The sequence below is a fragment of the Capricornis sumatraensis genome, chromosome 9, assembly GCF_032405125.1.
Source record: "Capricornis sumatraensis isolate serow.1 chromosome 9, serow.2, whole genome shotgun sequence".
Taxonomy (NCBI): Eukaryota; Metazoa; Chordata; class Mammalia; order Artiodactyla; family Bovidae; genus Capricornis; species Capricornis sumatraensis.
The window spans coordinates 10,843,152-10,866,810 of record NC_091077.1 but is presented as its reverse complement, the minus strand read 5'-3'; the positions used below and the strand labels follow the sequence as shown (position 1 = coordinate 10,866,810).

General features: G+C 38.3%; 1 pseudogene; it reads left to right on the top strand.

Annotated features, from left to right (window-relative positions):
• Positions 1–399: 399 nt before the first annotated feature.
• LOC138085631 (olfactory receptor 7A10-like) lies at positions 400–11,463 on the top strand (annotated as a pseudogene).
• The last annotated feature ends 12,196 nt before the right edge of the window (positions 11,464–23,659 follow it).

Here is a 23,659-nt window from a genome sequence, read left to right as displayed (position 1 = left end):
CATTCTCCCAAATCATCCCACCCTCTCCCTCTCCCTCTGAGCCCAAAAGTCCGTTATACACAGCTGTGTCCTTTTTCCTGTCTTGCATACAGGGTCGTCATTGCCATCTTTCTAAATTCCATATATATGTGTTAGTATACTGTATTGGTGTTTTTCTTTCTGGCTTAAACAGAATTAAAATAGAATGCTGCTACGTCACTTCAGTCGTGTCTGACTCTGTGCAACCCCATATGGGTAACCTTAATTTTCATAGTAAATTATATTCCTGTATTTATTCCTCAAAAGCCTCAGAATCAGACCATCAGACTCATACTTACATTTATGAAAAGGCCATTTACTGAGCCAGCTAGAGCAGGTAGCCTGTCTCTAGAAGTACTTAAAACTTAGTCTTCTATTGAGATGGAATTGCAAGGTAACATAGCCTCACCCAAGGTAAGTTAAACAAATGAAATGAGAGGTTTAACCTTAGTTGTCTGAGACAAAATTTTATTTAATATATAATTACATTTATATAATATATAATATAATTATATAATATATAAACTAACATATTCTAAGGTTTTTGGGATTTGTAGCTAGACATCTTTTGGAAGTCCTTATTTTGTTTACTGGTTTCCCAAGTGGCTTTACTGGTAAAGAATTCACCTGTCAATGCAGGAGATGCAGGTTTGATCCCTGGGTCAGGAAGATCCCCCGAAGGAAGAAATAGCAGCCCACTCCAGTATTCTAGCCTGGAAAATCCTATGGACATAGCAACCTGGCGGGCTACAGTCCAAAGAGTCTGATGCAACTGAGTACAAAAACACATTCTGTTTACTACACAGTCTTTTCAGAAGTATACTAAATGAAGTCCCTTGAGGTTTGTAATATAAATCATACGCAGAATATATGGTAGCCTCTGAATTGGTTGAATATGCTTTTCATTAAAGTCTTATATTAGCAAAATATATGGTGAAGAAAAATTGAACCCAGCTGACTCTTAACACATGACCACAGTCTTGCAACTCAGACAGTGGTCCATAGATTAGGACCTGCAGCATCAATATCATCCAGGAGCTTGTTGGAAATGCAGAGTTTCTGGGATCACAGGAGACATGCTGAATCAGAATTTATATTTGAACTAGCGTCCCTAGTTCCCTAGTTTACCAGTTACTCCTGTGCACATCAAAAAGTTGAAGTGTCGGTCCAGAATTGATATTCTTTCCATTGATATTTGTGCTTGATGATTTGTTGGTGCTATTCTCCGCATTGCTAGTGTTACCAGCCTGTCCCTCCAGACAATGTCAAATATCCCCAGGAGGAAAATCGTACATGGTTGATAAACACTGCTACAGAGTTTGAGAACTGAAAGCATCCTGACATATTTCCAATCAAGATTCCATTCGTTAATCAGACTATAACCTGAGCAGATCAAACCAATACAATATTGTAAAGTAATTAGCCTCCTATTAAAATAAATACATTTAAATTAAAAAAAGAAAGTTGTTGAAAGAGTGATCAAAAAAAAAAATCCCTCTAAACTCCACTCTTGCATGAAGAACAGAGATCATAATAGTAACTGTTCATAGACAATAAGACTTCCTCAGTGGCTCAGTGGGTAAAGAATCTGCTTGCAATGCAGGAGACACAGGACATGCATCTTCTATCCCTGGATCAGGAAGATCCCCTGAAGGAGAAAATGGTAACCCACTCCAGTACTCTTGCCTGATAAATCCCATGGAGAGGAGCCTGGCAGGCTACAGCCCATAGTGTTACAAAAGAGTCAGATACGACTAAATGACTAAGCATGCATAGACAAGACTTTTCAAAACAAAATTAGACAATACATATTAAGTGCTAAGACCTAAATATATCTCTTGTAATTAACAAACTTTAAATACTGAGCTTTAAGTAACACTTCTACTGCTATATAAATATGAAATCCCTCATTATTTGGCAAAAGTGTCACAAAGCTAAGGACAGTATTATAAAAGTTTTACGTCATAGAAAAAAAGATATCCCCCTTGTTAAGGAGGGAAAAATCAACCTTCTAGAAAAATCAGGAGTTTTATCCCCATCACAAGTTAAGGCTTTGGAAGTCCAAGAAACGTAAGCAAGATGAGTTGCTCAATATTATAAACTGGAAAAAACAACTTCAAGGTAGACCTCTGGAAGTCAGGAGAAGTATTAGATAAAGAATAATAAAAACTGAATTCACCTGGCTTATAGCCCAGTCGCTTAGGAACAGAGATTCAACAAGGAAACTATTCTTTCTGTTCAGACCAGTGTCTGGCAAGAAGACCAATTATTTAGAAGCATTTGTAACAGGAGAGAAATGTGCTAATGAGCAGACAGGGAGTTGTATATAGTCCCCTGCTGCATCCCTCAGGATGGACAGGATGTGGTTGCTTGGTGAAAATTCAGAGTAATTTTTAGATGCTAAAAAAGAGACACAAACATTGAATTCAGTAAGGTAATGTTCAGTGATAAGAATGAACTATTAATAGGAATGGAAGCTCCATCAGAAAAGAGATGAGAGGCAAAAAAGTACTTCTAGTTAAAGTAGGACTTATGTCAAAGTATCTTATTATTAACTGGAGTGGAGAAATAGTGTACTAGCTGTGGAGGGGTATAAAATGAAATGAAAACATTTCTTTCTAAGTTTTAAGATGGCATATTTGACCATGTTTACTTATTGATAAGAAAGATCCACACCAAGGAATTCGTGCAAATGCATCTTTGCAAAAATCCTTGTGGTTGTGAGAAACATATTTCACAGTATCTTCTGTGGAAAAAAATTTTAGAAGTGAGAAGAGGTATGCTAATTATCTTACTTTGCAATCATTTCATTACCTATGAGGGTAGTTATGTTTGTGGATTTATTAGCCATTTACTTTCTTTATCTCTAATTATCTGTATGACTCCTTGCTTTGGTAGAGAAGAATCAGAGAAACTTTGTTCCTATTTTTGATTGCAACTCTTCAATAACAGAATTGGACTATTTTTGTGTGGCTGTTTGTCATTTAGTTCTTTTATCTATATATAATGTATTGGAGGGGAACTGTGGGTGTTTATAAATTTTGTGTGGTTAGACCTATCCATCAATCACACTGTGTGGTCTCCATTGTTTTTTATTTTTAAGTTTTTTTTTTTTTTTCCCTGAAGGAGATGAGCTGTCACTTTAATGTTTTCCACTTGCAAATCATTGTTTTAAGCAAAAATGATGCTAAAATTTGTGATTCATTAGTGCTAATATGGGGCTTCCCAGGTGGCCCTAGTGGTAAAGAACCTGCCTGCCAATGCAGGAGACATAAGAGATGCGGGTTTGATGACTAGGTTGGGAAGATTCCCTGGAGGAGGGCATGGCAATCTATTACAGTATTCTCGCCTGGAGAATTCCTGTGGACAGAGGAGCCTGGCATGCTGCAGTCAATGGGGTTGCAAAGAGTCAGACTGAAGCAACTTAACACATCACAGTGCTAATACATCGCCCTTTACACTTTTTCCATGTCAAAGAAAAAAAGTGCACACCATGAGAGTTGCAAATTTTTTAAAATTTAAATGTATTTATTTTAATTGGAGGCTAATTACTTTACAATATTGTATTGATTTTGCCATACATCAACATGAATCTGCCATGGGTGTACATGTGTTCCCAATCCTGAACCTCCCTCCCACCTCCCTCCCCATACCATCCCTCTGGGTCATCCCAGTGCACCAGCCCCAAGCATCCTGTATCCAGCATCAAACCTAGACTGGCGATTCATTTCTGAGTTAAGTTTTATTTGTAACAACAGGAAGTCTGCAGCCCAGAAGACAGCACCTCAGATAGCTTCAAAGAGGTAGGGGGGAAATAACGGCATATATGTGATTTTGTTATGGAGTCGGGCACATACTTTTTTGTAGACAGTTTCTGCTGGTCTTATGAAGCTTCTGCTATTCACAAGAAACAGTTGTCACTATGAAGGATTTTAGTGCTTTTCTAGATATGAGGAGATACAAGACTTGGGCTCATAAAATCATTTCCTGAGAGTATCTAATTATCTGGAGACCTGTCCCGCCAGTTCCCCCTGTTCCCTGCTCCTGCCACCAGCACAGAGTGCCTCATTTCTACTCTCTACCCTGAGCTCCTTCAGGAGTGTTGGAGGTCAGCAGCTACAACAGTGCACTTGTCAAATGGCAAGTGCCAAGTTGCATTTGACATCCAACACATTTTTACATCTCTGTTATTTCTTTTATTTTTATTTTTTTAAATATAAATTTATTTATTTTAATTGGAGGTTAATTACTTTACAATATTGTATTGGTTATTTCTTATTGATCTTTTTGTCTGTTTTTATTAGATCATGTCTAAAAGTTGCATCACAATTGGCCATCACGTGGAAGGTTTTCTTCTTTACCATTTGACTAAAGATAATCTCTATTCTCTTTTAGCACATTGAAATCCACGAATCTTCTTATAAGATGAAATTCTAACTAAATACTGTTTTCTCCCTACATTCTAAAAGCTCTTCTGTTGCATTATTTATTTCCAGGTCTTTGCTAGTTTAATTTTATGTTAGTAACTACCACACAATTGCACTCATCTCACATGCTAGTAAAGTAATGCTCAAAATTCTCCAAGCCAGGCTTCAGCAATACGTGAACCGTGAACTTCCTGATGTTCAAGCTGGTTTTAGAAAAGGCAGAGGAACCAGAGATCAAATTGCCAACATCTGCTGGATCATGGAAAAAGCAAGAGAGTTCCAGAAAAACATCTATTTCTGCTTTATTGATGATGCCAAAGCCTTTGACTGTGTGGATCACAATAAACTGTGGAAAATTCTGAAAGAGATGGGAATACCAGACCACCTGACCTGCCTCTTGAGAAATCTGTATGCAGGTCAGGAAGCAACAGTTAGAACTGGACATGGAACAACAGACTGGTCCCAAATAGGAAAAGGAGTACGTCAAGGCTGTATCTTGTTACCCTGCTTATTTAACTTCTATGCAGAGTATATCATGAGAAAAGCTGGAATGGAAGAAACACAAGCTGGAATCAAGATTGCTGGGAGAAATATCAATCACCTCAGATATGCAGATGACACCACCCTTATGGCAGAAAGTGAAGAGGAACTAAAAAGCCTCTTGATGAAAGTGAAAGAGGAGAGTGAAAAAGTTGGCTTAAAGCTCAACATTCAGAAAACGAAGATCATGGCATCTGGTCCCATCAGTCCATGGGAAATAGATGGGGAAACAGTGGAACAGTGTCAGACTTTATTTTTTGGGCTCCAAAATCACTGCAGATGGTGACTGCAGCCAGGAAATTAAAAGATGCTTACTCCTTGGAAGAAAAGTTATGACCAATCTAGATAGTATATTCAAAAGCAGAGACATTACTTTGCCAACTAAGGTCCATCTAGTCAAGGCTATGGTTTTTCCAGTAGTCGTGTATGGATGTGAGAGTTGGACTGTGAAGAAGGCTGAGCGCCGAAGAATTGATGCTTTTGAACTGTGGTGTTGGAGAAGACTCTTGAGAGTCCCTTGGACTGCAAGAAGATCCAACCAGTCCATTCTGAAGGAGATCAGCCCTGGGATTTCTTTGGAAGGAATGATGCTAAAGCTGAAACTCCAGTACTTTGGCCACGTCACGTGAAGATTTGACTCATTGGAAAAGACTCTGATGCTGGGAGGGATTGGGGGCAGGAGGAGAAGGGGACGACCGAGGATGAGGGGCTGGATGGCATCACTGACTCAATGGACATGAGTCTGAGTGAACTCTGGGAGATGGTGATGAACAGGGAGGCCTGGCATGCTGCGATTCATGGGGTCGCAAAGAGCCGGACATGACTGAGCAACTGAACTGAACTGAACTGAACCAATGTTGATGTCATTAAATTATTACTAGTTCATATGTTTATATAACTTAGTTATAGAATTTCATTTTATTTTGTCTCATAGTTATTTTTTATTTGGAGGATAATTGCTTTACATTGTTGTTCTGGTTTCTGCTGTAGAACAACACGAATAAGCCAGAATTATATATATTTTAATAATTATATCATATATAAATATATAATATAAATATAAACATATATCCCTCCTCTTGAGCCTCCCTCCCTCCCCTTGCCACCCCACTCCTCTAGGTCTGGGCTCCCTGTGTTATATAACAGCTTCCAAATAGCTAGCTATTTTATACACGGTAGCATATATATGTCAACGCTACTTGCTCAGTTTATCCCCTCCTCTCCTTCCCCTGCTGCATCCACAAGTCCATTCTCTATGTCTGCATCTCCATTCCTTCCCTGAAAATAGGTTCATCAGTACTATTTCTCTAGATTCCACATAAAACATATAGTTGTTTTTAAACCACTCCATTTAACCTAATTGTATTCTCACCAACAATTTTCCATAAATTTTTAGATTCTTTTAAAACTTCAATTTTTATGTTATCCACACATGCTCCATATACTTCATAAGTACTCTTTTGTTTGAATGCAGTCATTTTCCCTACTCCCTGCTCCATTTTAATATTTCCTCATGGGCTTGCCTCCAATCGCTAGTCTAATGATGATTCATTGTTCATGGCCTTTCAACATTTCGTGGTGTGCCTGCGTTACCCTCACTTTTACTCTTATATTCTTTATCATTATGTTGCTTCTTTAATCAATGCTACTAATTAATGTTGAGATAGTGATGTTTAAACTGTGGTTGGAATCATGGATGATTTTGTCACCCAGGATACACTGAGCAATATTCTGTTTTTTTTTTTTTTTTTTTTTTTTTGTCTGTTACACAGGTGGCTCCACAGGGGTCACAATGTATAAAAAGACAGATTCCGCCACAATGATCTGGACTTGAATGTCAACCATGCCAACTCTGAAGACCCTCAAATTAAAGACTATTAGCATTTTAAATGTTGACAGCTGTCTTCAGACTGTTTACCTAAAAAGTTGTAATGCTCATGTTTCTGCCAGAAAAATCAGAGTATGCCACTGCTACTAATTCAAAGCTTCTCACTCCAAAGTGTGAGCTCTTTAAGTTTTCCCCAAGATGATGCTATAAAAGAGATTTCTTCTCGTTTTCTTAAATTATATACTGAGGTAGAGTAAATATCTATATATTTGGTCACCACTTTGATTTGCCTATTATTATTATGCACCCATAAATTATAAGTCAAGTTTTCCACAGTTCATAGCCTTTCAAATAATTTTTACAAAAGATTGGTTTTCAGTTGACTTTTAGGTGACACTGGCAATAATTTTAAAAATATTTACTTAGTTAAATGTGTTTATTGTCTTACTTTGAGTTTCTTGCTTTATCTAAAATAGTTTTATCCACCAACTATTTTATATGTAGATTTCAATATGTTTAGCTATACTGTGTTGGTTCTTCTTACGCTGATGCTGTAACTCTCATTTTTTGTAAGATGTTTGAGGGCAGGAGGAAATTTATTTTTGCAAGCTTGACAGATGTTTGTGCTAGGTTTTTTTTTTTTTTCCTCCCAGCAATTCAATCCTTCTAAATAAACTGAAGTGCAACCTTGTCATATATTGTATGCTCATAAATAATGAGATACTTCATTCAACAAATAATAATTGAGCATGTGCTACATACCAGTACACTCTAGGAACATTATATATCATTTTGTCTTATATCTAGTTCATTGCCAATTTAATCTATTTTGATATCATAAGTTACTGCTACTGTATTTCTTGTTCAATTAGTTTTCAACACTCCATTTCATTTTATTTACTGCATTTGTTTTGAAATTCTACTATTTTAACCTAATTTCAATCTCCTTGCCGTTCTTTTTATTTCCTAACTTTTCATTTTTATAAATTGATTTTTGTACAAGTGTATCTATATTTACACACTTGGTTAAAACACAAAGGTGAACAAAATAGAAGTCCCTGCCTGTTTAGATCTATCACCATAGTTGAGAAGATAGAGTACAATGAAAGAAATGTGTGTATAATACAATGTCCAGAATATAATAGGAAAAAAATGTAAAATAGGAAAAACTAATAATACTATTTTGTTACTGATAGTGACAAAAAATGTTACTCTGTAAAAATGTTGGAATAATCAAGGTATGAGCCAGTCTTATGTGTACAGACTTGGGATGTCATTGTTAAAGCTTGAACTGGAGTAAGCCTTTAGGACTCATCAGAAAAGGAACAAAATCAAAGAATAACAAGGAGAAGATGCAACATATAAAAAGAGAGATAGAGTCTGGCCTCTTCTGCTATTAGATCATGTAAAACCAATTAGTCAAATGAATAGGAAATAGCCATAGGAAAAGCAAGTTTTGCTGCCTGTATGAAAATTAACCAAATTAATTTTACATTCATTGCACGTTACATACATCCCTTTGTGAAGTATTGTTTTATTCTCTTTGCTCATTTTTCTCTCGGGCTGTACAGTCTGTATCTCACTACATCACAACTTTATCTCTTGGATTATTTTATTTTTTTCTCTTTTATTACTTTTCCTAGACATTAAAGAAATATAGTAACACATGAAATGTTCCAGAATCAAAGGAATTATTTTTCCACATATTTTCTCAGGGAGTGCTTCAGCTTATTAGATCTTTACATCTTTATTTTCTCTTGTGTCCATCTCTTTCTCTCTCTCTCTTTTTCTCTCAGAATGTATACCTATATCTTAAAAACAAGGTTTACAGAAATAATACAGATAATACACAAACATATTTTTTACTGGAAAAAGTTATATATATTTTAATGCAAGGCATCAACCCCATAGACCGTAGCCCACCAGGCTCCTAGGTCCATGGAATTCTTCAGGGAAGAATACTGGAGTGGGTTGCCATTCCTGGTAAAGCATCTGCCTACAATGCAGGAGACCTGGGTTCAACCCCTGGGTCGGGAAGATCTCCTGGAGAAGGAAATGGCAACCCACTTCAGTATTCTTGCCTGGAAAATCCCATGGACAGAAGAGCCTGGTGGGCTACAGTCCATGGGGTTGCAAAGAGTTGGACACGACTGAGTGACTTCACTTTCACTTTCACTTTCTCCAGGGACTCTTCCCAACCCAGGGATCAAACCCAGGTCTCTCACACTGCACACAGGTTCTATACTGTTTGAGCCACCAGAAAAGCCCACATACACAAATATATTTGTTTATTGAAAAAAAAAATGGATTGTTAATACAAAGCATAAGGCGGCCATGCCATAACTGAACCACAAGTTGGTACCTGAAAATTTAAAAACTGTAAATTCTGGAAATAAATAAAAAATTATTTACAAATAATCTGACCTGATCAATTTGAGTTTTATCATCTCTTAGTTAATCAGGGTCAGTAGGAGTGAAATATAGATGAAAGCAACAGTCTAGGAAGACAGGGGATACTCTGTGTTTGTGTTTCTGCCCATGTCTTGTGAAGTGTGCAAGGTCCTGAGACCAGGGGGAGCTCACATATTCTGAGGTGACTAATATATAGAGGCCAGAGCTCAATCAACAGAAGAGATTCATTTACAGGACATCTTTGCAACAATTTCATTGTGTGGATGAGAGACCCCTGTGACTTGAAGTTTCGGCAGCAACGGGGAGGCCACCTTGTTTTTCAGCATCCTCTGACGCCATCTCTCCTCACTCTCCCTCCTGCTCATGTCACTCCACACACTGCACATCTTAAATAAGCAGCTTCCTAAAGCCTTTGCACGGACTGTGCTCCTGGCCCGACACACATTTCATCTGATATATTTGTGGCTCCTGCTTCCTTTTCCTGAAAGTCTGTGTCAAATGTCACTATATTTCCATGTCTTACATGAACATTTTACCAAAACTGCACTCTTCTTCACTCTTTCCCCTTTAGCAGCAGGCAAATTTCTTCAAAGCACCTATCACCCTTTGGCATGCTAAATACTTTTTTACTTGGTCATGTGTTTTTCCCTCCATGGCTGGATTTTTTAAGAACTTTTATTATTCAGAATGCTCCCATCTTTGCCTAGGCAGCACCTGGAACATTATACTGAATTTATATTCCCAAAATGAAGGAAATAACTTTTCATTAAATGTGCTGAATAGATGATATGTTGGGGAAAGTTCTAAAAGCAGAAATAGTTTTCAAATTAGAGATGAAGTTGTTGTTGTTTACTCACTAAGTCATATCGGACTCTTGGCCACCCCGTGGACTGTAGCCCACAGGCTCCTCTGTCCATGGGATTTCCCAGGCAAGAATACTGGAGTGGGCTGCCTTTCCCTTCTCCAGGGGATCTTTCTGACCCTGGGATCAAACCAGCATCTTCTGCATTGCAGGTGGATTCTTTATCGCTGAGCCACCAGGGAAGCCCAGAGGTGATTAGATTAATCAATAAAGGGGACCTGGTCTGTGAATAAAATGTTGAAATTAATTTTTTGACAGAAAGATGTAAATGATAACATTTCAACAAAGTGAGCCATGCCTGATTGTGTGAAAATTAGTCAGGTTCTTTTTTCTTTTTTTTTCTTTTTTGGAGTTACCTGCACCACTAAGGTGGCACTAAGGAACCAAACAGGAGTTTCAGAATTTCTTCTTCTGAGTTTTTCAGAGGAACAACACTGCAGCCCCTCTCCATGTGCCTGAACACTGTATTTGGAAACCTGCTCATCATCCTGGCCATCAGCTCAGATTCCCACCTCCACACCCCCATGTACTTCTTTTCTAACCTGTCCTTTGTAGACATCTGTGTCACCTCCACCACCATCCCAAAGATGCTGTGGAGCATCCAGACACAGAGCAAAGTTATAACTTATGAAGCCTGTATCACCCAGGTGTGTGTGTGTGTGTGTGTGTGTGTGTTTGTGCATGCGCGCGCGCGCGCGTATGTATTTGGTATGTTGTTTGCAGGTTTGGATAACTTCCTCCTGACAGCAATGGCCTATAACCACTTTCTAGACATCTGCCACCCCCTGCACTGGGTAGCCCTCATGAACTCCTAGCTCTGTGGAATTCTGGTTCTGGTTAGCTGGGTCATCAGTGTCCTGCATTCCTTGTTAGACAGCTTAATGGTGTTGAGGCTGTCCTTCTGTAGCGAGGTGAAAATCCCTCACTATTTTTGTGAACTCAAACAGTTGGCTTATCTTGCCTGTTCTGACAACTTTCTTAATGACATGGTGTTGAAATTTGCAGCTGGGCTGTTGGGTAGTATTTCCCTTGTTGGTATCTTTTACTCTTATTCTAAGTTGGTCTCCTCCATACATAGAATTGCATCAGCTCAGGGGAAGTATAAAGCATTCCCCACCTGTGCGTCTCACCTCTCAGTTGTCTCCTTATTTTACTGTACAGGTTTAGGAGTGTACCTTAACTCTGCTGCTACCCACAGCTCACACTCAAGTAAAACAGCCTCTGTGATGCACACTGTGGTCACACCCATGCTGAACCCTTTCATCTACAGTTTGAGGAACAAAGACTTAAAGACGGCTCTGAAAACATTCATTAAAATAGCAGTTATAAAAAGCAAATTTTCCTGGGCTGAAGAAAGGTTTACAGTTGAAGCTTGAAATGTTCAAAGCCTCAGAGCCAGAAATTACAGACCTTTGACAGTTTAAGAAAGCAGAAATTTCTCCTTTGATTTACTTGGAATTTACCTTTGTTTGACTTCAGGTCCTCCATACACTTTGCTGCTGTTCAGTCGCTAAGTCATGTCCAACTCTTTACGACCTCATGGACTGCAGTGTGCCAGGCTTCTCTGTCCTTCACTGTCTCCCAGAGTTTATTCAAACTCACGTCCATTGAGTAAGTGATGCCATTCAACCATCTCACCTTCTGTTGCCCCCTTCTCCTCCTGCCATCCATCTTTCCCAGCATCAGGGACTTTAACAATGAATCAGCTCTTTGCCTCAGGTGGCCAAAGTAGAGCTTTAGCTTAAGCATCAGTCCTTCCAATGATTATTCTGAGTTGATTTCCTTTGGATTGACTGGTTGGATCTTCTTGCAGTCCAAAGGATTCTCAAGAGCCTTCTCCAGCACCACAATTCGAAAGCATCACTTCTTCGACACTCAGCCTTCTTTCTGGTCCAGCTGTCACTTCCCTACATGACTGCTGGAAAGATCATAGCTTTGACTATATCAGTTCAGTTCAGTTCAGTTCAGTTCAGTTCAGTTCAGTCGTTCAGTTGTGTCTGACTCTTTGTGACCCCATGAATCGCAGCACGCCAGGCCTCCCTGTCCATCACCAACTCCCGGAGTTCACTCAGACTCATGTCCATCAAGTCAGTGATGCCATCCAGCCATCTCATCCTCTGTCGTCCCCTTCTCCTCCTGCTTCCAATTCCTCCCAGCATCAGAGTCTTTTCCAATGAGTCAACTCTTCACATAGATCTTTACAAAACTCACTTGATTAGGCTTTGTGATCGCTCCCATTTTCATCAGCTTTTCCATTTTTTGGTTTTCCCACTCAAATTAATTCTCAAACTTAGATCAGAACAATTAGGAAATTACTGTTTATGGTATGCCTAGGTGGATTTCTTAAGAAAAATTTATTCTGAAATAAAATACATAGTAACAAGTCTTCTTCCTTTGTTGTATTAAAAGGATAGTCAAGCTTTTTGCCACTCCTGTGGCAAAAATATACTCTAGGCACCTGTTGCTATTTTTAAGTTTATAGAAAGGAAAATCTCAGCCCACAGAATTTCAGTTTTGTTTATATCATTCCCCTGTGGGTCACTATGTTAACTGCTTTTCCTAATATCCTAGACTCTACATTCAGTGTATTTCACAAGGTTTCAATAAATTTTATTTTCCTCATTAGGAATCTATCATCTTTTTCAGGTCTGGGTCCATGATTCCTACCACTGTCACTGGAAAAAGTAGATTATCAAATACATGTCTACATGACTCCATGTGGAGTCTCCAAGGTAACACTTTTTGATTCTTTTTTTTTTTTCCTGATTTTTAAAATATAGTTGATTTCCAATACTGTATTAGTTTCAAGTGTACATCACAGTTATTCAATATTTTTACAGATTATGTTTCTTATTAAAAATATTTATGTATTTATTTGGCTGTGTCAAGTCCTAGTTGCAGCGTGTAGAATCCTCATTGCAGGGCATGGGCTCAATAGTTGTGGCACAAGGGCTTAGCTGTCCCACAGCATGTGGGCTATCAGTTCCCTGAACAGGGACCAAACCATGCCCCCTGCATTGGAAGGTGAATTCTTAACCATTGGACCACCATGGAAGTCCTCAGATTATATTTCATTAAACGATGTTAGAAGAAAATGGATGTAGTTACCTGTGCTATACAATGCATACTTTTTACTCACTTATTTTGCAGTAGTTTGTATATCTTAATACCATTCCCCTAACTTGCCCAACACCATTATCTTTTAGATTCCACATATAAGTGATATAATACAGTATTTATCTTTCTCTGTCTGACTTAGCATAACATTCTTTAGGTCCTTCCACATTGCTACAAATGACAGGTTTTCATTCTTAAAAGGTGAACAACATGGATGAATAATATTCACCTTCCCAGGCAACTCAGTGGTAAAAAGAATCAGACTGCCAAGCAGGAGACACACGTTTGATCACTGGGATGGGAATATCCCCTGCAGAAGCAAATGGTGACATACTCAAGTGTTCTTATTTGGGAAATCCCATGGACAGAAGAGCCTGGCAGGCTCCAGTCCATGGGATCACAAAGAGTCAGACACAACTTAGCAACTAAGTGACAACAACAATGATATTCTGTTTTATATATATATATATGTTTTGTGTGTTTTTGCCTTTTTGTTTCTGGTAGAAGAGTTTCTTTCAACATTTCATTTAAGACAGTTCCATTCTTAATGAACGTTTTGCAAAACCCCAAATGAGCTTTCTGGCCAACCCAGTATGAGGGGAAAAATCTGTGTGCAATGAGGTAATTAGACGATCTTAACTTTAAGGACTTGTATATCCAATTCCTTCCCTAGGTTTTGGAAGTTCTCTGTTTTATTTAAGTTCTTAGTTTTATTTATTTAAGTAAACCCTCCACTCTTTCCTTCCTCTGTTCTCCTGGGACACCCATTATCTCAATATTGTCCGTCCTAAAAGAGTGTTAACTCTCATTGAATTTCCTCATTTTTAAATATCTCATTTTTCTTCCCTCTTCTACTTGTATCATTTCTAGATTTCCATCTTCAAACTCACTAATTCTGTCCCATTTGCAGTGATTTCTAATGCATTCTTCATCTGGTTTATTATATTTTTTTTCAGCTCTGGAATTTCTGTCTGGTTCTATCTGAAAGTTTCAATATTTTGGAAAAGCATTCCCTCTAATCATTCTTTTTATTCCATTGAACTGCCTATTGAGCTTCTTCATGAGAGCTACCTCGTCTCTATTAGTATTCCATACACTGAAGTTTGGGTTCTGGAGAGTTGTTATTTTATTTTTGTGATGGTGTTTCTGTGGTTCTTCCTAGTGTTTGACGGGTTATTCAACTGGTGCATTTGAAAAAGGGAGCACTTTTCTATTTGCTTCTAACCATTCAGTGGTAGGGGGCTTCCCAGGTGGTGCAGCAGTTGTCGCCAGTCCAGTTTCGATGCATGATACTGGATGCTTGGGGCTGGTGCACTGAGATGTACGGGGAGGGAGGAGGGAAGGGGGTTCAGGATGGGGAACACATGTATACCTGTGGTGGATTCATGTTGCTGTATGGCAAAACCAATATGATATTGTAAAGTAATTAACCTTCAATTAAAATAAATAAATTTATTATAAACAAAACAAGAACCTCCCTGCCAATCCAGGAGACGCTCGTTGCCTCCTTTTGTTGTCCGGTAGCTAACACTAGACTTTTTGTTTGCTTCTCTTACAGAGGCAGCATTTGTTTATCATTTGAAAATTTGCACTTTGCAAATTCCACCACCTCTGTCAAAGGTGTCGTTCTTCACCCTAGTTTCCTAGGCCTCTGGGGTTGTTGATGCCTTGGTGCTGCTGGTATTGTTGGAGTGCTGCCTGAGGCACTGGAATGGAGGCTTTTCCCAGGTGTCTGGGATCTCCTGAGTTACAGGCTCTGCCACCCTTATGTCAGGGGTTGGTGAATGGAGAAGTTGGGGTCGCAGAGGTGCCTCTGCTTTCCCTCAGGTCCCCATCCTATATGGACCCTTCTTAGATGTACACAATTATGGAATTCTCTAATATCCTGGTATGTTGTACAGAGCCACCTTCCTTGGGTTGTAGATTTTTTCTTGTTGATTGACAGGGAGAGACAAAAGGAGCCTTTCATTAGCCATGCCATAGAAGATAAGATACTTCATATAGAAAACCTAAAATCTCCACCAAAAGTATATTATAACTATTAAAATGAATTCAGAAAAGCTACAAGATAAAAAATTATTGTATAGATATCTGTGACTTTTCTATTCACCAGTAATCAATAATCGACTATCAGAATGAGAAATAAATAAAGGCAAGGGAAAAAGGGGGGAGGCCTAATTAAATTTAAAATCTTTTGCACAGCAAAGGAAACCAACTAAAAAGGAAAACGACAACCTACGGAATTGGATAAAATATTTTCAGGTAATATCACTGATGAGACTGGGTATCCACAATATAAAAACAATTCATACAATTCAATTAAAAATAAAACAACCCAGTCAAAAAATGAGCTGAAGACCCGGATAGACTTTTTTCCTAGAGAAGACAAGTAGATGACTAACCAATACATGAAAAGCTACTCAATATCATGAATGTCTAGAAAAATGAAAATCAAAACAAAAATGACATTATCCTTGTCAGGATGACTATCATCAAAACATCTACAAATCACAGTGTTGAAGAGGATGTCATGGGAAGGGCACCCTTGCAAACTGTTGGCAGGGATGTAAATTGGTACAGGCATTGTGGAAGACAGTATGGAAGTTCCTCAAAAGCTAAAAACAGAATGAACACATGATCCAGAAATTATTCTTCTGTGTATTTATTCAAAATAAATGAAAATACTAATTAATATGCCCCTATATTCATTATCTCATGTTTACTATAGCCAACATATGGGTTCAACCTAAGTGTTCATTGACAGAAGAATGGATAAAAATGATATGCTATATCTATATGATGGGATACTATTTAAGTATAAATATGTGAAATTTTGCCATTTTCAGCAATAAGGATATAAACTTTGAAAGTATTATGCTAAGTGGAATAAATGAGAAAAAATCCCATGATTTGATTTATATTTGGATTATAAAAAAACAGAAAAATAAATGAAGAAGCAATCAAACATAAACACATAGATACAGAGAAGAGAGTAGTTGTTACTAGAGGGAAAGTATGGAGGAGGAAAAAACAGGTCAAGGGGGCCAGCTGTACAGTGACAAAAGGACACTAAATGTTTTGTGGTGAGAATACTTATTGTGTACAGAGAATTCAAAATATAATGCTGCACATATTAAACATATATAATGCTGTGAACCAACAGCACTGTGTTAGTCTTTCAGTTGTGTCTGACTCTTTGGGACCCCATGGGCTAAAGCTCACCAGGCTTCTCTGTCCATGGAACTTTCCAGGCAAGAATACTCGAGTGGGCTGCCATTCCCTTCCCAGGGATCTTCTCAACCCAGGGATCGAACCAAGGTCTCCCACATTGCAGGCAGATTCTTTACCCTCTGAGCCACCAGCAAAACCCATAAGACAATATTACTTCAAGAAAAAGAAAAAAAAAAAGATTTGAATACTAGTATTGGTGAGAATGGGCAGAAAAGTTAAACATGTGCAGTACTGGTGTTGATATAATTTATGGTATAGTCCTTATGGAAAACAGTAACTAAATTACTCAAAAAATGAAAAAAAAAAGAATGGGAATATGTTATAACAATTTTACTTCTGGGTATATTTCCAAAGAATTGAACTCTCCATAAAAATATATGCACCCCTTTTCATTGCAACATTATCCATCCTGATGAAACACATGGAAACAACCAAAATATTAATTGCCTCAATGCCTGTGACTGTTGTGTTCAGTCATTCAGGCTTGTCTGATTCTTTGCAACCCCACGGATTGTAGCTCACCAGGCTTCTCTGTCACTGGAATTTTCCAGGATGAATGCTGAAGCAGGTTGTCATTTTCTACATCAGGGAATCTTCCTGACCCAGAAACGGAACCCAGGTCTCTTGTGTCTCCTGCACTGGCAGGTGGATTCTTTACCACTGAGCTACCTGGAGAGCCTCATTTTGTAAATGGATTTTTAAAAATATTGTATATATTGGAATGTTGTTGTTCAGTCACTCAGTCATGTCCAACTTTTTGCACCCATGAACTGTAGCATGCCAGGCCTCTCTGTCCTTCACCATTTCCCAAGTTTGTCCAAGTTCATCTCCATTGCATCAGTGTTGCCATCTGGCCATCTCAGCCTCTGATGACCTCTTCTGCCCTCAATCTTTCCCAGGATCAGGGACTTTTCCAATGAATCAGCTGTTCACATTAGATGACCAAAATACTGTACTTTCAACTTTAGCATCAGTCCTTCAATGAGTATTCAGGGTTGATTTCCCTTAAGATTGACAGATTTGATCTCCTTGCTGTCCCAGGGACTCTCAGAAGTCTTCTTCAGCACCACAGTTCAAAGGCATCAAATTTTGGGGGCTCTAACTTCCTTATGGTCCAGCTCTCACGATTGTACATGACCACTGGCAAGAGTAATGTCTCTGCTTTTCAGCACACTGTCTAGGTTCATCATACCTTTCCTTCCAAGAAGCAAATGTCTTCTAATTTCATAGCTGTAGTCACCATCAGCAGTGATTTTAGAGCCCAAGGAGAGGAAATCTGTCACTACTTTCACCTTTTCTGCATCTGTTTGTCATGAAGTAATGGGGCCAGATGCCATGATCTTAGTTTTTGTTTTTTTTTTAATATTTAGTTTTAAGTGAAAGAGCTGGCTTAAAACTAAATATTGGAATGTATTTGACCATAATAAAAGGAAATCCTACCATCTGTGACAAGATGGCTGGACACTTAGAGCATCATGCTAACAAGAATGATCTAGACACTGAAAACTAAATACTGCATTGTCTCGCATCTATGTGAAATATAAAAAAGCCAAAGTTATAGAGAGTAGAATGATGATTTTCAAGAATAGAGGTGTGAGGGATTTGGGGGAATGTTAGTCAAAGTGTCCAAACTTCCAGTTAGAAGATGAATAAGTTTTGAAGATCTAAGAGACAAGGTGGTGACAACAAGTAACAAAATTCTTATTGGATATACATCTGTATTAAGTTCCTATTGCTTCCATTAAAAAATTACAAATTCATACTCATGTTTCTGGATAGCAGAAGTCTAAAATTGTTTGTTTTGAGTTAAAATAATGAGATGAGCATGGCTGGCTTTCTTCTGGAGGCTCAAAATAGTAATTCACTTCCTCTCCTCTTCCAGGTTCTAGAAGCCACCTGTATTGCTTGGCTAATAGCAGCATCTTCAAAGTTAGCAGCTTCAAGTTTTCAAGTCCCTCTGTGACTCCAGCACTTCTCATCCACATGTAGAGCGCCACTGTGATTAAGTTAGTCCCACCTGCATAATCCTGGCTGAGCTCATTAGAAGCTCTACTCTACTTACATCCTTAATCATCACTTACTGGTATAAAATACAGTGTTCAAAGATCATCACATCTTTTGGAAGCCCTTATTATGTACACTACACATATTTTTTTCACAAGTAGATTATTTGGTATGATTCAAGGGCCTTTAAAAGAATTGTACATAGAAAGTATCACAGTCTGGAATGAATCCATACAGTTTTTATCACATATTTCACCCAAAAAATTCATTAAGAATTTCATGGAAAGATAATTTTTGGTGGAAAAATGTAAAACTCTGTACACATGACTCAAAAAACATAACCACAGCCTGGCTTACTCACAGAATGGCTATAGTCCAGTACCTGCTTCATCAGCGCCTCTCAGGACTTTGTTAGAAGAATAAAGTCTCATGGTTCACTGGGGATGAGCAGAATCAGGAACTGCATTTGAACTCTCATCAGGTTTATTGAGGGCTTCCCTGGGGGCTCAGTGGTAAAGAATCTGCCTGCAATGCAGGAGCAGCAGGAGGTGCAGGTTCATTCCCTGGGTCGGGAAGATCCCCTGGAGGTAGGGGATGGCAACCCACTCCAGTATTTTTGCCTGGAGAATCCCATGGACAGAGGAGTCTGGTGGGCCACAAAGATTCTGACACGACTGAAGTGACTTAGCATACATGCAAAGATTGATGGATATGCAAATGAAGTAGGAAAAGTGCTAGTCTAGAAGAGGTTTACTCATTTTCCCACTCTTGACATTTTGGAGCAAGGTCATTATTTTTGTGTGGTACAGTCCTGGAAACATAAAAGACGTGGGTTCAGTCCCTGAGTTGGGAAGATCCCCTGGAGGAGGCAATGGAAGCCCACTCCAGTATTTTTACCTGCAGAATCTCATGGACAGAGGAATCTTGAGTGCTACAGTTCATAGAGTCAAAAAGAGTCAGACACAATTGAAATGACCACACACACACACACACACACACACACACACCCTGAACATTGCAGTTGTTTAGCAGAATCCCTTCAAACCATGCCAGATATTATCGAGGCCAAAGACATTTCTGGTTGAGAACCACTGGTGCAGAGTTTGAAAACTGGAAACTATCTGACAAGATTCCAATAAAGGCCTCATGCCTTACTCAGATTATAACTGGCATATCACTAATTCCCACGAAGCCCATTTCTGCAACTAAAAATTGATTTCATAATAGTACCATCTCATGGAATGGTCTTTACTAAAATTAAATTATTATATAATCCCTATATGGTGTTATGATCCAAAATATCTTCTATGATTAACAAATATTTTAATGAGGGACTGAACAACCAGTTTTAACTTGTGCTGTAAGTATTAAATTTTCACATGTTTTGGCAAAATTATGAATTGATGCAGTGTACTGTCCAAGGTTTTGTATTAAAAGAACAAAATTATCCCGCTGCTTGAAGATGGTAATAGTCATTTTCTAGAGATAGCAGGAGTGGGGACTCATCAGGATCAATGCTTTGATTAGGAACCTAATCAAGATAGAATCCTCAGACTGAGATTCTGGAGAAATTTGAACTCAGAATTGGGATGAATGGCAACCCACTCCAGTGTTCTTGCCTGGAGAATCCCAGGGACGAGGGAGCCTGGTGGGCTGCCATCTCTGGCGTCGCACAGAGTCGGACACGACTGAAGTGACTTAGCAGCAGCAGCTACAGTCCATAAGGTTGCAAAGGGTCAGACACAACTGAAGTGACTTAGCACACACAGTGCAACTTTAAGGTTTATTCCCGTAGGCAAACAGGAGAGGTCATGAAGGAGTAATATACACTGAATTCATCTGCCTTGTAACATTGTCTCCTAGACACAGAGAATGAGCAGGAAAACTTTTCTATCTGTCCAGACCACAGTCCCTCAGGGAAATCAGCTATTAGAGGTGGTGATACAAGAGGGAAATGTACCTAATGAGCAGACACTGGGAGCTGTAAATGTCTCCGCTGCTGCATCCCTCCTCCTGCCCATCCTTGGGCTGGATGGTGCACGGTTGTTGCTTCTGGGGTTATAACTCTGGTTGGGGGGCCAATGATTCACTCCATCCTCCTGTCTTGTCTAGAAACTGAGCATCTAACCCCATCATCAACAAACCATCAGAATTTTCGACATTTATGTCCAAATGTTCCTCTTAGAGACTCCAACCAGGTGAGTCCAAGAGCCCAGGAAATAATGCAGGATATGATCAAAGGGAATGGCAGGCAAGAATATTTTACCTGAGTTCACTTGAGCGCCAATGCAGACTAACCCAGAGCTATGATTTCTGTAGTTGTTTGTTTGCTTGATTAGTTATGACTATATTAAAATGTGATGCTCACAATAGGAGGTATTGAAATCTATAATCAAGGATCAAAGTTGACCATTAAATGGTGGACTTAAAAGCCCAATTAGAAGAGGGAATGAGATATGAAAAGTACTTCTTAAAAAGTACTTCTTAAAACCTAGGTCCAGGGAGTTTTGAGATTAATTGGAGTAGAGAATAGCGTATTAGCTGTGCTTGGATGTACAGACATGTAAGGACTATTTTTAATATAGAGCGTATTTGACTACTGATGAAAAATATACAGACCAGGCAATGTTGCCACGCATTACCTTGCAACAACAGTTCATGAGATATATATTTCAGAATAATATGTCTTTCAGTATTCAAATAAAAAAATATTATGGGAAAGACTGTTAATGAATTTAATTTACAATTGTTTTATTTCCACTAAGGTTGAATACATGTATAGTCAGCCAGTTACTTTCTGCATTGAAAAAGTAGTGATTTTCCTGTTCAATTCCTTTACTTTTGTACAGTAAATACAACATTTTTTTATTTTTTTTAAAAATAATTGTATTGTTTCAAATTAGAATTGTTAACATGAAGCAGAGTTTGCAATTAAGTTATTTCATATATGTATAGAAGAATTTGTTCAGAATGTCCAGAATTTATAAATTTTATGTGATAAAATCTGTGTCACCTTATGTTCCTTCCCATTATTTCTTTAAAGATTTAACTGAATGCATTCTTACTTAAATAATTTAATTTGCAAATCCTTGCTTTAAACAGAAAGGAAAATGAATGTTCCTGTGCATATTATGAGCTAATAAGTCATGCTTTATATGTGTTCTCACTATTTCCCACATCTCTTATTCCTCATTGTTCAATTTATTCTATTGTGATTAGATTTACTTATAAAAGTTGCATCATGTTCCATCAACATATGGAAGACTTTCTTTGCATTTAGCTTAAGATCACCTTTATCTTCTTTTTTTTTCTTTTTTTTATGAATTTATTTTTATTTTATTTTTTTTGTCTTCATGATCATTTGTTTCTTTTTAAAAACAATTTATTTATTTTAATTGGAGGCTAATTGTTTTACAATATTGTGGTGTGTTTTTCCATACATTGACATGAATCAACCATGGGTGTACATGTGTTGCCCATCCTGAACCCGCCGCCCACCTCCCTCCCCATCCCGTCCCTCAGGGTCATCCCAGTCAAACCTGGACTGGCGATCTGTTTCACATATGATAATGTACATGTTTCAATGCTATTCTTTCAAATCATCCCACCCTCGCCTTCTCCTCAAAACTCCAAAAGACTGTTCTATATATCCGTGTCTCTTTTGCTGTCTTGCATATACGGTCATCGTTACCATCTTTCTAGATTCCATATATATGCCTTAGTATACTCTATTGGTGTTTTCCTTTCTGACTTACTTCACTCTGTATAATAAGCTCCAGTTTATTCTACCTCATTAGAACTGATTCAAATGTATTCTTTTTAATGGCTGAGTAATATTGCATTGTGTATATGTACCACAGCTTTCTTATCCATTCATCTGCCGATGGACATCTAGGTTGCTTCCATGTCCTGGCTATTGTAAACAGTGCTCCGATGAACATTGGGGTACATGTGTCTCTTTCAATTATGGCTTCCTCATTGTGTATGCCCAGCAGTGGGATTGCTGGGTCGTATGGCAGTTCTATTTCCAGTTTTTAAAGGAATCTCCACACTGTTCTCCATATATATTTGTATTTAAGTTCATACTTTCCTGTGTAAGAGGAAATGACAACTTAGGCACCATTTCCTCCCAACATTTTAAAAGATTTTCTGTCATATTATTTTATTTCCAAAACATTTCCAAAATTGATAAGTTGATATTACTAAATTTTTAAAAAATGTGCATCTTTCATAAGTTGGTTTTGGATGTCCCTTCAATTTTGTTTCATCTATTTTTTTGTTAACATTGAGTATTACAAAGTGTTGAAGATACATAATGTGGGAAAGGGAGCTCTTATGACGAAGTTTCAGTCCAGCATGGAGACCTTCTTGTTCCTCAATATCTTCTGACACCATCTGTCCTCACTCTCCATCCTGTTCATTTGCCTCATGGGACTGGCTTCCTTTTTGGACTGAAACATCTTAAACAAACACTTTCTTACGCCTTCACACTCACTGTCCCCTCGCCAGGAGAACACCATTCAGGTGTACTCATGGCTCTGGTTCTCTCTTCCTTGAGGTCTTTCCAGTTATCACCTTGTTTACAGGTCTTGATTAACATGTGGTTCGATGCATGATACTGGATGCTTGGGGCTGGTGCACTGGGACGACCCATAAGGATGGTATGGGGAGGGAGGAGGGAGGGGGATTTACCATGGGGATCACGTATATACCTGTAGTGGATTCATGTTGATGTATGGCAAAACCAATACAATATTGTAAAGTAATTAACCTCCAATTAAAATAAATAAATTTATATTAAAAAAGACGTGTATACAACAGGTGTCATCCTTCTCCATCTGCCTTTTACCTCCTTTCTTTTCCTTCATAACAACTGTAACAGATGACATGCCATATAACTTTTATTTTCTTGTCTTCTGTCTCCATAGCCAGATGTTAGGAGCTTCTGTTGTTCAACACTGTGTGCTCCCTGCGTAGATACCATATATAGTGCCTGGTACATTGTCTCAATTCAATTCATATCCTCAAATATGTGAAAGAATGTCCCATTAAAACTGTAAAATATCTGACATCTTGGAAAAAACTCTGATAGTTTTTCCTGGAAAAACTTGAACCAGTTTGCTAATTAGAGATGGCACAAGAAGCTCCCTAAAGTGCATGAACAGAATATTGAAAGTAATTTCTTTATGGTGAAATATAAATGGTAGCATTTCAACAATG